The 16,098-nt window shown below is 45.6% G+C and overlaps 1 protein-coding gene across 2 annotated transcripts in view; it reads right to left on the bottom strand.

Moving 5' to 3' along the window:
• LYN (LYN proto-oncogene, Src family tyrosine kinase) overlaps positions 1 to 10,161 on the bottom strand; it is a 108,717-nt gene extending 98,556 nt beyond the window's left edge. For both annotated transcript variants that reach the window (XM_081816009.1, XM_081816010.1), the window contains exon 1: positions 9,902 to 10,161. The gene's annotated coding sequence lies outside the window, so the exon portion shown is untranslated. The remainder of the gene's footprint in view (positions 1 to 9,901) is intronic.
• Positions 10,162 to 16,098: the final 5,937 nt, after the last annotated feature.

The following is a 16,098-nucleotide window of genomic DNA, read 5'->3' as shown; positions in this document are numbered from 1 at the left end:
CCTCCACCTCTCAGCTCTTGTGAATAATGCTGCTATGAACATGGGTGTACACATAATCCATTGAAACCCTGCTTTCAATTTTGGGGGGTATAGACTAACACAGAATTACTGGATCATATGGTAATTCTATGTTTAATTTTTTGAGGAACTCCGCCATGTTTTCCACAGCGGCTGCACTGATTCACATTCCCACCAGCAGTGCATAAGAGTTCCAGTTTCTCCACATCCTTGTCAACACTTGTTACCTTCTGGTTTCTGTTTTTGTTGTTTTGATATCAACTAGATAATTTCTTTTGATAGCAATGATTACATGACAACCACCAACTACATGCTTCACGTGTAGCTGGCTCTGAATCCACTGCATCTTGGAATCCTCACAACCAGGGGGGACCCTGGGGCTAACAAGGCCAGCTTCTTGTCAGCAAGCTAGGAAAGGACAGAACTGGAATTTGAGCCCAAAGGTGATAATTACACATCCTGTGTTCTATCCACCTCATATGCTGCCTTCTTTCTTCCCAAAGATATTGGTTTCTGGGCACTGATTAAGGTGCCCAGGGAACTCCTGAGCAAGGTTCCTGTCCTGCCTTCTGGCATATTAATTTGTCAGCCTTGTGATCAGTGTACCAGCCAGAGAGAAAAGAGTACAAGAAACTCTTCCAGGATAGGAATCTCACATGTCCAATGTTTGTTTCCCCCAGAGCACCCAACATATGATACTCAATAAATATACATTTGAAAAAGAAATTATAGTTATGGAAACCCAGTAATCCCGAATAATCCCACACCAGTCTGTGTGACTGGAGAAAAAAAGAATACAGAGTGGACAACCACATACTGTGCACATTACAAATTTAGTAATCAAGATAACTTACAATATTTTTCTTCCTAATTTCTTGACTCTCACATAAGGTTTTTTTTTTTTTGTTTCTTTATTCCTCATTTATCTCTCACTTCAATTCTCTCCGCCCCTTCCACTCCTTTTCTATTTATATGTTGGGACCATCTATGGAACATTACTTTGCTTTTCTGACTATTGTCCAACCCAAAGCACAACCATTTATGAACCAATCCCTGGCAAGAATAGGAGCCTCTGACCAGTTAGGGCCACCCTATCAATGGGGATGGAGAAAACTTCTGCTGAACCTTCCATGGAGAAGATGGATCCTGAAATAATCTGGGTTCTGTTAGGAAGAGAGTAATGGTGATGGGTGGATAGGCAATCAATCCCAAAGTGAGAGCCACAGCTTCAAATATGTCAAAACAGTGCCAGAGGGCAGAAGTAGAAACAGAAGGCAGAAATTATGGAAATGAAATATTGTAGGATGATAGAATAAGCTTTCTAATATCCACAGCTGTCCAAAAATGAAATGGGCCACTTTGAGCACCCTATCCTGGTGTTTCTCACGATGTGGCCTCCACCACCTGCATTAGGATAACCTGGGAAGAAACTAACATTTGAGACCCAATGTTCAAGGGAAAGTGACTACCTGCAAAGGTTTATGTTAAGACACACCACCAGAATCTCCTCCTTCTACAAGGTTCTATGATTCAATTATCAAATACCAAGGCAGATAGGCAATGTCAAGAGCCCAAGGGTTGATACTTGACACCAGATGGGCCATGTCATTTGTTTAATTGGATTGTATAGTCCTATCTTTGCTAAAGACTTATAACTACATCAACAATGTAACATTTGAGAGTCATTCACTAAAGTGTTCAGAAATTTTTTTTTACTAGACTCTAGAAAGATTATCCACTTGTAAACGAATTTAAGGAAAATTACAATTTTCATTTAGTGGTTATATTAACTCATGTAAAACTTTAAAAATAACTGAAAACCATAACGTAAAAGATACACAGGCAGTTAGGAGATTTAACTTGTTAAAATTTCTTTTTTATATACATTTTAATCCATTAAATTTGAAACAATTCAAAAAGTCAGTGTAGCCCACTGTCCAGAGAGACAACAACCAGGGTTTTGTTTAGAGAGACAAAAACCAACTCTTACAGTGCTCATTTGATTATATTGAAGACCATAAACTCCATATTAAAATTTCATTTGAAGCCAGGGACTGTGTCTATTATGGTATTTGTCTGTCACTCTCTCATGAAGCCTCTCATTATTTAAGGATGCAGTCCCCTTTTATTCTATGCCTACTGTGTACCAGAAACAACATTAGGAAATTATAGGTTAGCTCTGTCAATCACCACCACAAACTTGGGTATTACTAAATGGTGAGGCTAAGTAACTTACCTAAAGTTATAAGCAGGGGAACCAAAATAGGAACTCAGATCTGCTTAACTTGGAAGCCCACTTTCTTTTTACCATTTTATATTATCTCCCCTCAAATTTAAAAGTAATAATCCCTCAAAGGCATTGAATACAACAGATGATCAGTATGACATATCCATTTTGACCAAATACTGCCATTCCTAGTTATGGTAATTCTTTTGATAAACTAATATATATATATATATATACATATCATAACATGATCCCAATACCAAGCTGCTGCTTTACAACATATTCTCCTTTAAAATACCACAGAAACTTAGACCTCAACTCCAAATTAATTTCTTACTTCTTCAACAGTGCTACCATCATCAAGAATATTTACATAAATGTTTGGGCAAGATGACCATTTAGGACAGTGATCAAGTAGCTACGTGCTAGTGACTACAAGGTTAAGCCTTCTGATGTCATGTAAAACAACAACAAATGTTACATTTCAGCCCCAAATTAATCTCTGTTAGCTCCGGGGTTAATCATCCACCTAATTCAGAGCAGTTAATGAGTGCTCACTGTCTCTTTATCATTTGGCAGCACCATATGGAGCCAAGAGTCTAGGCAGTAAGTTGATTGTGATGGAAAAAAAACTGGTTTCTCACTAAAAGGCTCCAATGATTCTCCCTTTTACACAATGAAATCCAACATTTAGTATTCTGGGCAATGGTCCTCCACACTAACCATCACGTCACTAGAACAAGTTCTTGGGCCTTGGAATGATTCCTGCACAAGGTACTCAAAAAATAAGCTCCATACTAAATATAACTAAATATAACTAAACATAAGAAGTGGATGTTCCTTTAAGAAAATGTTATACCTGGGGCACCTGGGTGGCTCAGTCAGTTAGGCGTCTGCCTTCAGCTCAGGTCGCGATCTAGGGATCTTGGGATCGAGCCCCACCTCAGGCTCCCTGCTGAGCCCGCTTCTCCCTCTCCCTCTGCCCCACTACTTCCGTGCATTCTCTGTCTCAAATAAATAAATAAAATCTTAAAAGAGAAAGAAAATGTTACATCTATTTACCACATTCATAGTGCGTGAGTTCCTCCAGGGGCAGGTCTGCTTACAATTATATCCACACAAGCGCCATAATGGCCACTTTTGCCCCAATGTCTTCTGTTTGCTCCTCCCTTCCCCCTGCACTCACACTGGCTTCGTGTCATTGCTCATTTTACTGCTATTTTCAAATCATACAAGTGATTCTCTTTTTAAAAAAATAAAGATGGGGGGCGCCTGGGTAGCTCAGTTAGTTAAGTGGCTGCCTTCGGCTCAGGTCATAAACCCAGGATCCTGGGGTCTTGGGGGCAAGCCCTGCATCAGGCTCCCTGCTCCCTCTCTCTGCTCCTGCCCCCACTCGTGCTGTCTCTCTCTCTGTCTGTCTAAAATAAATAAATAAAAATCTTTAAAAAAATAAAAATTTAAAAAATAAAAAAATAAAGATGTAGAAAAGCAAAAAAACAGCATTCACCCATAACCCAGAAATAATCACTATTAAAACTTCAGTATCAAAATTACTGATATGCATAGCTTACAGATTATGTGTCCCACCAATGCATATTTTATTTCAGAAATAGTATCATATGTTACCTACACATTTGTGTTAAGCCTTTTATTTTTTTTTATTTTGTGAATTTATTTTTATTTTATTTTTTTAATTTTAATTCCAGTAGAGTTAACATACAGGGTTAGTTTCTGGTGTACAATATAGTGATTCAACTTTTTAAAAACATCTTTCATTTTAGTAATGCAATTTAATATTGTGTTTAAAGATATCTACAAGGTGTTCCATTGTATGGATGTATCTTAATTTGTATTTGCTTAATAATTAATAAGGCTCTTATCGGACTGGAGCTTGTGGAATTGCTGGGCTCCCCCATGGGCTTTAAACTCTGATCGATCCCACCATGCTGCTGGTCTCAAAGGAACTGCTCTGGGTCACACTACCCAATGAGCTGGAAGGAGGCGTTCTTTCACCAAATTGTGCTTCTTTCTTTCTCTTTTCTTTTTTGCATACAGATAGATGTGCATTCAGGCCCAAGGTAAAACCTGTTTTTTGATGTGGGGTGTGGTCAAAGAAGCATGAAAGTCACCGTTCTAGCCCCCAAAATTAATTAGAGGCTAGAACTTAAGTAATTTTTTTTTAAGATTTTTATTTATTTATTTGTCAGAGAGAGAGAGAGAGAGCACAAGCAGGGGGAGCAGCAGAGGCAGAGGGAGAAGCAGGCTCCTCACTGAGCAAGGAGCCCGATGCGGGGCTCAATCCCAGGACCCTGGGATCATGACCTGAGCCAAAGGCAGACGCTTAACAACTGAGCCACCCAGGCATCCCTAGAACTTAAGTAATTTTTAAAAATAGAACTGAACCATTCTCACGAGATTAAGAAAATATTATATTGCCTGAACATTAAAAAATTTCAAAACACCCACTTAGATTTTCATAATAGTTTCCATGATGGTGAATATCAAAAGGTACATCTTTCTGATGCTGAAAAATCAAGCATGGCCAACATGGGCTTCGCCATAGAAGGCTCTCCGGTAATGGCTACGTTCATTCTTTTCCTCCCTCCCCCTCTCTCAGGGGCAAACGGAAAATGAACAGAGCAGAAGGTGGTGGCAAGAACTCTGAGGAAAAAGCCGTGTTGGGTGGCAAGGAAGGTGGGGCTGCAGGCAAATGACTGGGTCTGGGGCCTTCGAAGCAGGAGGAAGTATCACTTCCTTGCCGGCCCCCTCCCTCGGGCCTCCTGTCAGGTCACTGGCTACAGTTCTGCTCTCCGTGACACAGCTTCCCCGTGGAAAGCAGAAGTGGTCCTCCCTCTCCAGAGGGTCTCTCTGAGACGATCTTCTCTGTTCCCCTCACCCCCGTGGGGGTTAACATTTACAGGAAGAGCAGAGGCACCCAGAAGGCCCCAAAGCCAAGAAGACATCATTGTTTCAGTTGGAGGTAAATTGGACGCGGACCCATCTCGCCCGTCTCACTGTGTATTCTCACCGGCGCTGAAAAGTGGGCCCACAGAAGTCGTGACAGTTCCCCACCAGATGCTGTACCACCAGAGAGAGGAAGGAGGACTGGAGAGGCGCGTTGGCAAAGAGCTTTCAACCAGCACGGCTTGGGATCAATACAGTGAGTTTCGATGTTCCCAGAAGGGTGGAAGTGTGGGCAGACTCTGTATTATTTGACTTGCCTGAGGTGTGAACTGTCAAAAGGAGATGAGACAGATTTAAAAGACCCTCTGGGCTACAGGAAATGGAGACCTCTGCCCAATGTTCTACGACCCAATGGGGGCACAGCCTAGAGCGTTAAGAAACACCCGCTCAGATGGATTCTGTAAAGGTATCCCCATTCATATCATTTTACGGGACATCATTTATATAAGTCAGCATCATAAGAAATGGACAGTTCCAACGACATGAACCAATAATCTCTTCCCATAAATGCTCAGCTCCTATCGTGTCGACTCATGGTTTGTGGACCTTGTAAGGGGGGTGGGCAGAGAGCTGACCAGAGGGGCCAGAGAAGGGAGATTGGCAATATGTGAAGGTTAACAAAGACGGTCAAATAATCACACTTTGGAAGAGTTCTATGCAAACGAAAATGACATCCTGATGGCAAATAGAACTTTCAAGAAATAGTTTTTGTGGCAAATAAGGAACGTGGGCAACTCATTAAGTACTAAGGGAAAGTGAAGCACAGAACAAGATTGAGGAAAAAGTCCAAGAATGAAGAACAAAGGCTATATTCTCGGGCCCTGCAACTTGGCAGCATGGACGCACCTTTTTAACACATCATCCCAAGTCATTATTTGAACTTGCTAAATTACGCGAGACAGCCCTTCCAGTTAACTTAAGCCAAAGATATCCAAAAGAAGGTCCAAGTCTGGAAACAGGGCTGTTCCAAAAATTCTAATTCCTCAACTGGCAGATTCCCATACATTGTCTACACTTGGGCTTCTCCCCTAAATGGGAACTTACTCAAAATAAATTTCAGAAATGATGATAGAGTCAACTCAACATTTCACAATTTAAGTATCAGGAAACTGGACAGCTGTAAGAAATCTTTCAGTAGTTCTGACTGGAAAAAAAAAAAACAAACTTCCTCTTTGTCACCAATCTTTAAAGATGGTAGGCAATGTGTGTCCATTGTAAAAGTGTGGGCTTTGAAGGGCGCCTGGCTCGTAGCAGGTGCTCAGTAAAGGAGTGCATGTTTAATGAGCATCTGGTGCTGTCTCCCTCCTTTATATTTTCACCTCAAATGATGCTCTCACTGTTACAACGACCACACAAGGAGGCTTGTAGGGTTCATGGGAGGCCCTTCCAGCAGCGGCTAGAGGCAATCCTTTGGTAAAGTATTACCTGGTTACTTCTGTATTAACCAATAAGCCCGACAGCCCCCAAGGCGGTCTCTCAAGCTGCTTGGGCAACAGCCAATATAAGTGTCACCTTGGCAGTTATGCTCCCCAAGCAGGAAGCAGTGCTGGAAGGCACAGAAACTCACCTCCCTGAATATGCCTGGAGTGCTCTGCTTGATGGTACAATTACCAAGTGATAGAGGAAAATTACCTTGTGGTTCCCTGTTTAAAAATGTTTATTAAGTGATCATTCCTTTGCTTTTATGAAATTGAGTACCTACTACAGGCGTAAAGGCAGAAAAGTGGGGAATGCTCTAAAGTCAGAGCCAGAAAACATACCTACTCTGCCCAGTGGTGCCACGTAACCAGGTCTGTAACCTTGGACATGACACCAAACCTCTTTTTTTTGAACCTGTCCCTGCCTACCCTGGGATCCATGAGAGGTTCAAATGAAATCAGAGCTCAGAAAGGCTTCTGACTCTGGAATCAGCAATTCTCAGGAATCGCTTCCGACAAGCAAAAGGTGTGAGCACAGTCATTGCCAGGTAAAGCCAAAAAGAGATCTGAGGCCACCTTTGTCATCAATGAGTCATTGGTCAGTGTCCCAACTAATGATTGTAGTGACCTTTCAATGTTAATACTGTCCATGCCTGAGGACATGGCGGTCATTGGGATCAGCAGTGTGCGCGAGATGTAACAACTTTTCATACTGTAGACATGTACACACTGTATTCTTATTTATACTGATTTAAATTTCTATGGGTTTGTTTATGGATTTTATTGTTTAATGTTGTTAAATTACAAGTCTGCATATTCATTTGAACCAACTGACATCTCAGATGTTTTGGTGATTTATTTTTGAATACAAATATAATGGAGCTAAGGGGCTTAGAGAGTCATTGATTCACAAACCTGTGGACCACTTTTCTGCTAAAAGAAACGCCCTTGGGGGTCAGGGGATATTGCAAAGTCTCCATATATCTTGGCAACATCTATGACTCCTAGATAAAGTGGGTCTTTTTGACGGGACAAACTACCTTTGCAAGCTACATCTCATCACTCCAAGTCAAGCCCTTGCTCCGAGGGATACAGCAGAGTAACCTATCCTGTGTAGAGATTCCCACTTAGAACACTGCCCCCGGGATAACTAGACAGTCAAAATTCCCGTTTTAGAAACCAGGACAGAGAGAGCCAGCAGGCTTCAGATGCCTTAGGAACCAGACTTGTTCCTTGGCCTTGCACAGAGCCAAACTCAGAGCCAACCTTCATTCCCTCTTCCAAGTAATCTTGACTGTGTGACAAGCACTGGGGCTAGAGTTTTGGACAAGACAGAGCTGTTTTCAGGGAGCTTTTCATTGCAGTGGTGAATATAGACTAGACACACACAGACAAATCAGAAAATAACTCCGGTTACTGCTATGAAGGAAATGTTGGCTGAATAAAGGGCCCAAGTCATTAACCCAATTTATTCCATATCACAGCTCTGGTCAATGATGGGAGAGACCCAAACTTAGCTTTTCCAGCTCCTGTTTTCTCTTTCCTTACATGGGCTGACCTCTCCCCGTCACCCAGGAAGAGGGTTTTACCCCACTCTGCATCCAAAGAGGCCCGGTCACCAAAAGCCCCTTGGGATCAAATTAAATTTCTTCAAGCCTCAAGACATTTATCTCCTTACCTCAGGACTTTACCTCCTTACCTAAACCCGTGACTAACTGAATCCCCCCCCTTTTCCAGCACAGTTTACCTTACTTAGGAAGGGCTTCTGGGGGTTTAGGAAATTCCTATACTCCTTCAGTGCCTGATCCCCTTAGCTTTTACCTATGCAGGGACAACAGGCTTGCCCTCCTAAACCCTACAGGCAGCGTGGGGGGCAGCCAACAAATCAGAAGTAAGCCAAAATCCATATTAGCTCGTGCTTAGAGTGAGTGAGATTCCCAGACCCTAGCTTTGCAGACAGCAAATCTCTGGTGTATTTATTAAGCAGCTTTACTAAGAAGGTCAGATGGCTGAATCAGACATGTAGTCTCAGGTTTAAAATCAACAAATTGCAAAGAACCAGGGAACCCTGTCTTAATGGATAGAATTATTTGCAATAAAGAATAACAGCGCCAGTTACGGAATGCCTATGCATGCGCTTGGGGCTTTACGTGCAATAAATAGCTCAGAAGGTAAACATGTTCTCTCTGAGATGAAAAAACCCACAAAAGTAATTTCAATAATAGGCCCAAGTTGACACGCAGCTAGGAAACTGCAAGGCCCGGATTCAACTGGGGTTTCTGGCAAAGAAGCTGGGTGGGTTTGGGATAATTCAAACACACACACACACACACACACACACACACACACACACACCAAACACACACCACACACACCATACACACCACACACACACACCACACACACACACACCACACCACACACACACCACACACACCACACACACACACACACGGAAACACAACCAGACGACCACGTCAGCTATAAGTAGGAACGTTACAAATGCACAGCTTGGAGAAGCCGCACTCGGCCAAGATAACGCAGGAAAGCGAGAACTGACGCTTACACCCTTCCCCCAGGGCGAAGGAAAGGCAACCCCTGAATTCTTAAAATAACTCTCGCTTCCTCTCCGCGGGCGGAGGCACGGGACTGCTCCTCCGCAGGCCGGGAGGCGCCGGGCGCAGCGGGAGGGTGCGCAAGAGCCTCTGCCGCAGCCCCTCGACGTCACGCTCCCGCCCGGGGCTCCCGAGGAGCGCAGCTGTCCGCGGGCCTGGCTGCCAGCCCCGGCCGAGCCCCATCCCTCAGCCCGGGGCCCAGCGGGGAGACCGGATTGTGCAACCCGAGGAGTCCCCACCAGGATCCCCGCCGCGCGCCCCCTCTGCGCGGAGAGGGGCTTCCCCGAGGCGCACCGAGAGTGGCCCGAGCGGGAAGCGCATCCAGCCCTCGGATCGGCGCCAGAGGGACCCGCGGCGCGCCCGCCTCCGCGCCCACACCTCCCACCGCCCCCCTGCGCGCCGCCGCGGGGAGGACACCTGACGAGCTGCCCGCCCCCGCGTCCCCTGCTCCCCAGGGTCCGGCCACCCACAGGCTGGAGGCACCTGGGTGCCCTCACCGCGGGGGCCCGCGCCCGTGCGGCCAGGAGGCGGCGCGCGCCCGCGCCCGCGGCCACCCCCAGCCCCCGGCCCAGGGCCGGCTGGGCACCCGGGACTCCGGCCAGTGGCACAGCCGCGGCCCCGGCACCCGCGCCCACCCCGCGCTCGCGCCTGGGACTCACCAGCTCCCGGTGAAAGTTGCGGGGCGACGGCGGCTGCGGCGGCGCTCCACGGTGACTCGAGTTCAGAGCGGGGGGCGCGACGGGGCGGCCCGGAGGGGCCCGCGCAGGGCAGGCTGCGGGCTCTGGGCCCGGGGTGGCGCGGCCGCCCCTCCTGCCGCGGGCTGGAGGCTGCAGCGCGTCGAGCCCGGAGGCGCCACGGCAGGGGAGCGAGCGGCGGACGGCCCGGAGCGGCGGGAGAGGAACTGGTTGTCGCTGGGCTCGGCCGAGAGGTCCCAGCTACTTCCTGGTGCTCGGATTTGCATACTGCGCCGGGAGGGCGGGGAAGTGACCGTTTGGCCCCTGCCCAAGGTTTGGGTCTTTGGTGTGGCCGTCGCGCGAGCTTTGAAGGCAGAGAAACTTAGCCTCTCAGCGTGCCGCTCGCGAATGTGGAGCCGCTGGGGCCCGACATCCTCCTGTGACGGGGGCAGAAGGGTCTTCCAGGGAGATCCTCTGGAGCCTGGACGTGGGAGCCTGGCGACGAAACCTCTCGCGTCTCCTTTGCTTCTTTACCATCGTACTCCCTATAAGGTGTTAGGAAGTGGGGTGCCCCCGGCAGCAGAGGGGCACGCTCTGGTCCCCCACATCTGGAGTTCTCAAGAAAGAGGATGAGATGGGCCGAGTGGATGTTCAGGGTCTCACTGTGTTCTTAATCATCAGTACAGAGTAAGCTCCTTAAGGGTGTACGCGCCGATGCTCAGGGTGTAGAGCCGGGGCGGAGGGTGGCTGTGGAGTTGAATGGCCTGGCAAATTACTCAGTTCCTCAAAACTTCGATTTCCTCCCAGGAAAATGGAGATGGGGAGGGTCCACTGGGAGGATAACATGCCTTTTGTAAAGGGCTCTCACTGTGCCTAGCACACAGTAATGGTAGCTGTTATCCGTTCAGTCCTGCGCTCTCTGCCTCCCCGCATGGAGCGCAGTGCTTGGCACACAGCAAACGCATAATCAATGTTTGTTGAAAGAATGATTGCATCGTCGAACCGGCGTTCCAACTCAGTAAATGCCACATATAAATCCAAGATTATTAGTCCCAGTCACAGCGGAAGACCAATTGTTTTAAGCAAGATTCACTGGGATCCCAGCATTACACTACAGTGTGAATTTACAGGGAAATAAACAGTGCCCTGTAGGAGATTTTCTCTTTGTATTAATAATAGCAAACACATAGGGCCTATCAGGTGCTAGACATTGCTCTAAGCACTTTAGGTTGATCACCTTTCATTAATATGTTCTCCTTTTTTCCTGTAATTCTTCTTTTTTTAAATCTTTTTTTTTTTTTAAATCAAAGTATAGGGGCGCCTGGGTGGCTCAGTCGGCTAAGGGTCTGCCTTCAGCTGGGGTCATGATCCCAGGGATCCTGGGATTGAGCTCCTGCAGAGGGCTCCCTGCTCAGCGGGGAGTCTGCTTCTCCCTCTCCTCTCTGCCCCTCCCCCCTGCTTTTGTGTGCGCGCGCGCGCTCTCTCTCTCTCTCTCTCTCTGTCTCAAAGAAATAAATAAATAGGGCGCCTGGATGGCTCAGTTGGTTAAGCGACTGCCTTTGGCTCAGGTCATGATCATGGAGTCCTTGGATCGAGTGCCGGATCGGGCTCCCTGCTCAGCAGGGGGTCTGCTTCTCCTTCTGACCCTCCCCCCTCTCATGTGCTCTCTCTCTTTCTCTCTCAAATTTAAAAAAAAAAAAAAGAAAGAAAGAAATAATCTTTAAAAAAATTTTAAAAATTAAAAATCAAAGTATAGTTGACACACAATGTTACATTAATAGTGATTCAACAGGTCTATATGTTCATGCTATGCCCACCACAACTGCAGCTACCATCTGCTATCATACAGCACTATTAAAATATCATTGACTCCATTCCCTGTGCTGTACCTTTCATCCCCATGACCTATTCACTCCATAACTGGAAGCCTGTTAGCTCCCACTCCCCTTCACCTCTTTTGCCCATCCCTCACCCCCGTATCCTCTGGCAACCATCAGTTTGTCCTCTGTATTTAGCAGTCTGTTTCTCCTTTGTTCATTCATTTGTTTTGTTTTGTTTTGTTTTGTTTTGTTTTGTTTTGTTTTTAGATTCCCCATATAAGTGAAATCATAGGATATTTGTCTTTCTCTGTCTGACTTATTTCACTTAGCACAATGCCCTCTAGATCCATCCATGTTGTCACAAATGACAAGATCTCATCCTATTTTTATGGCTGAATAATGTTCTGTTGTGTGTGTGCACACAGACCTGTTTTAATTTTTTGAGGAAACTCCATACTGTTTTCCACAGTGGCTGCACAAATTTATATTCCCACCAACAGTGCATGAGGGTTCCTTTTTCTCCACATCCTCACCAACATTTGTTATTTCTTGCCTTTTTGGTTTTAGCCACTCTGACAGGTGTGAGGTGCCCTCATTGGGGTTTTAATTTGTATTTCTCTGAAGATTAGTGATGTTGAGTATCTTTTCATATGTCTGCTGGCCATCTGTATGTCTTCTTTGGAAAAATATCTGTTCAGGTCCCCTACCCATTTTTTAATCGGATCATTTGGGGTTTTTTGGTGTTGAGTTGTATAAGTTCTTTATTTATTTTGAATCTGATATATCATTTGCAAATATCTTCTCCTATTCAGGAGGTTGCCTTTTCATTTTGATGACAGTTTCCTGTGCTGTGCAGGAGTTTTTATTTTGGTGTAGTCCCAATAGTTTATTTTTGCTTTTGTTTCCCTTGCCTCAGGAGACATATCTAGAAAAATGGCTCTAGCTGATGTCCAAGAGTTTACTGCCTGTGTTTTCTCCTAGGAGTTTTATGGTTTCAGGTCTTACATTTAGGTCTTTAATCCATTTTGAGTTTATTTCTGTGTATGATGTAAGAAAGTGGACCAGTAGCTGTTTCTTTTTTCCCAGCACAATTTATTGAAGAGACTGTTTTTCCCCCCATTGTATATTCTTACCTTGTTTATCCTAGAGTAATTGACCATGTAAGTGTGGGTTATTAACAACATTCTTAGGAGGCTCGCTCCCCGTGAGGCTATAGCCATGGTCCAGCAGTCAAGTAGCCACGTTAACATAATCCTGTACAGCAGTAGTTTATTACTGGTAACAGACTGCAAAAGTTTGCAATACTCTGCCTCCAGCAACAACAAGGAGTAGGATGGTTTATACCTGTGATGTTCACTAGTATGTAGCTGCTTAGTTTGCTGCTGAAGAGGAGGGGGTGGGTTATCTGCTGGAAGGTATTGAATGTGTGAGTGAAATCTGTCACAGATCCTATGGAGTAATTCACTACCTGAGAGCCCATTTCCTAGACCTTTCTTCAGGATGACATCTCAAATATATTGGCCCTAAATTAAAATAGCTACTATTACCAATGAGTCCTTGAGATCTTGGCAGAAGGCATGTGATTGGGACACAAAATGTTTGGTGCTGGTTCATCCATGTGGAGTGTCCTGTCAGTGTTTCTTGGTAAAACGTCTGACAGAACAAGGAACAAAGCATCATCAGGCAGAGCTGGGCTTGCACTCAGCTCTATCACTTCTAACTCCTTACATACAAGCATCCTGCCTAAGTTCGTCTCTTTATTCTTATTTGGGGGGAAAAATCGATGTTCATTCACACTTCTCAGGCTGCATTCATATACCCTGAAAACTTCCCCACCTACTCTCCATATTTGTCTTTCCTAAGTCCCATGAAATTTCCATGTCTCAGAAAAGACATCTAGAGCACCTGCAGGGTGCAACATTTTTGTAAACTAGACTTAGGTCCTTTCCAACATGGTTTGCCTTTGTTTCACATGGTAACTTTCTCTCCTCAACTGCTAGTAAATAGCAAACCCCTCTTTGGAAGCCATTGCTTCTTTTTTTTAAAGATTTTATTTATTTATTTGACAGAGAGAGAGACAGCAAGAGAGGGAACACAAGCAGGGGGAGTGGAGAGGGAGAAGCAGACTCCCCGCTGAGCAGGGAGCACAGTGCGGGACTCGATCGCAGGACCCTGGGACCATGACCTAAGCCGAAGGCAGATGCTTAACAACTGAGCCACCCAGGCACCCCTGGAAGCCATTGCTTCTTGTATTTATCTTTCTCCCACCACACTTCTCAAAAGTTCTATTACGTACTTTAGGGGGTGCCTGGCTGGCTCAGACATGTGACTATTGTTCTCAGGATTGTGAGTTCAAGCCCCACATTGGGTGTAGAGATTACTTAAAAATAAAATCTTGAAACAAAAAAGTTCTATTGGGTGCTTTAAAATACTTCATGAGTATCGGTTGGTTCAGTGATTGATGGACTGAGTTGTCTCAAGGGTATTCTCAGTTGGGAATTGAGCACAGACAAACGATCAGAGACAGGTTGCAAATGAACAAAGATCCCTCTTGGCAGGGGAAGTAGGCTTTTGAAGAAGATGAGGGATAGGACTGAGCAGGACCATAGGAAGAAGTCGTGGAAATGGCACCAGCTATGTATAGGCGATCCTCGTTCTTTCAAATTCCATATCTACAAATTCACCCACTCACGAAAACTTAAGTGTAACCCCAAAACCAATACTCATAGTGCTTTCACAGCCATGCATGGACATGAGCACCGCAGTGAGAATCTGCGTCTCCTCATGCACACATTCCCCTGCAGAGGTCAAACAAGGTGATGCTCCGCCTTCTTGTTCAAGCTCTTTTTTTTTTTTTTTTTAAAGATTTTCTTTATTTATTTGAGACAGAGAGAATGAGAGACAGAGAGCATGAGAGGGAGGAGGGTCAGAGGGAGAAGCAGACTCCCTGCCGAGCAGGGAGCCCGATGCGGGACTCGATCCCGGGACTCCAGGATCATGACCTGAGCCGAAGGCAGTCGCTTAACCAACTGAGCCACCCAGGCGCCCCTTGTTCAAGCTCTTATACCATAAACCTGTGTCCTCTGGGGATTTGTTTAGTGCCAGGTTTTTTGCATTTTCTTGCTTTTTTGTTGGCCATTTCACTGTTTAAAATGGCTCCTAAGGGTAGCGCTGAAATGCTGTCTGGTGTTCTGAGCACAAGAAAACTGGGATGTACCTTATGGAGGAGATGCATGTGTTAGATGAGCTTTATTCGGACGTGAGTTATGGTGCTGTTGGCTGTGAGTTCTATGTTAGTGAGTCAACAGTATACATTAAATAAGGTGTCTTTAAACAGAAGCACACAAGACAAGGTCATTTATCCATCAGTTGATGAACATGCAACGGCCGGAGGCTCTCAGCAACTGAACCCTGTCTTCCTTCCAGGAACAGTGGTTCCATATTAGCTAATTCATTGTGTGTGGCAACTTTATAGACCATCATTACCACGAATAACGAGAATCGAGGGCGCCTGGGTGGCTCAGTTGGTTAAGCAACTGCCTTCGGCTCAGGTCATGATCCTGGAGTCCCTGGATCGAGTCCCGCATTGGGCTCCCTGCTTGACAGGGAGTCTGCTTCTCCCTTTGACCCTCCCCCCTCTCATGTGCTCTCTCAAATAAGTAAATAAAATCTTTAAAAAAAATAAAAATAATGAGAATCTACTGTGCATAAGACCATCCCGATATCCACTGATAGGAAAATGAAATGCCTGACTTCAAGGAAATTTTTCTCCAACACAATCTTCGTCTTCGTATACCTGATCGTGGCACTTATAGTGCTGATGAGGATGACCAATCTCAGCCTACACCTTCATGCCATCCTACCCATCTCGCCGTCTTACCTGCCGCTCATCCCATTGCCACGGTGTGGACTGTCCCCAGGCCCCTTTCACTTTTCTGGGAGCTGCCCTCCAGGGGTTCAGATTCCTCCCAACAACTCAGGGACTCTTACGGATTGTCTGCACAAGCCCCCTCTTCGGCTTTGGGGAGGAAGAGTGGAGGCTAAGACTCTCCGTCTGACTCTTGCAAACATGGTCACAGACTGAGGCCCAAGTAGCAAATAATACAGATCAGTGGTCCCCAAGCCTGGCAGCACATGAGAATCACCTACCCAGGCCCTACCCAGATAATTAAATCAAATTCCAGGGGTGGAGTGAGAGGGACTCAATCATCAGAGCTCCCCAGATGGTGCAGCAAAGATGGGAAACCACTGGGAAAAAGCCCCAGTCAACATCCTCGGAGAATATGGGGTATTTGTATTCGCCAAACAAATGGTTTCTACCTACCACCAGTGTTCTTAATAAAATACATCAGAAGGCCTTTC

Source organism: Leptonychotes weddellii, chromosome 4, assembly GCF_054177405.1.
Source record: "Leptonychotes weddellii isolate Sample4059 chromosome 4, ASM5417740v2, whole genome shotgun sequence".
Classification (NCBI taxonomy): Eukaryota; Metazoa; Chordata; class Mammalia; order Carnivora; family Phocidae; genus Leptonychotes; species Leptonychotes weddellii.
Note: the sequence above shows the minus strand (reverse complement) of the source record. Positions and strands in the feature narration are given on the sequence as shown.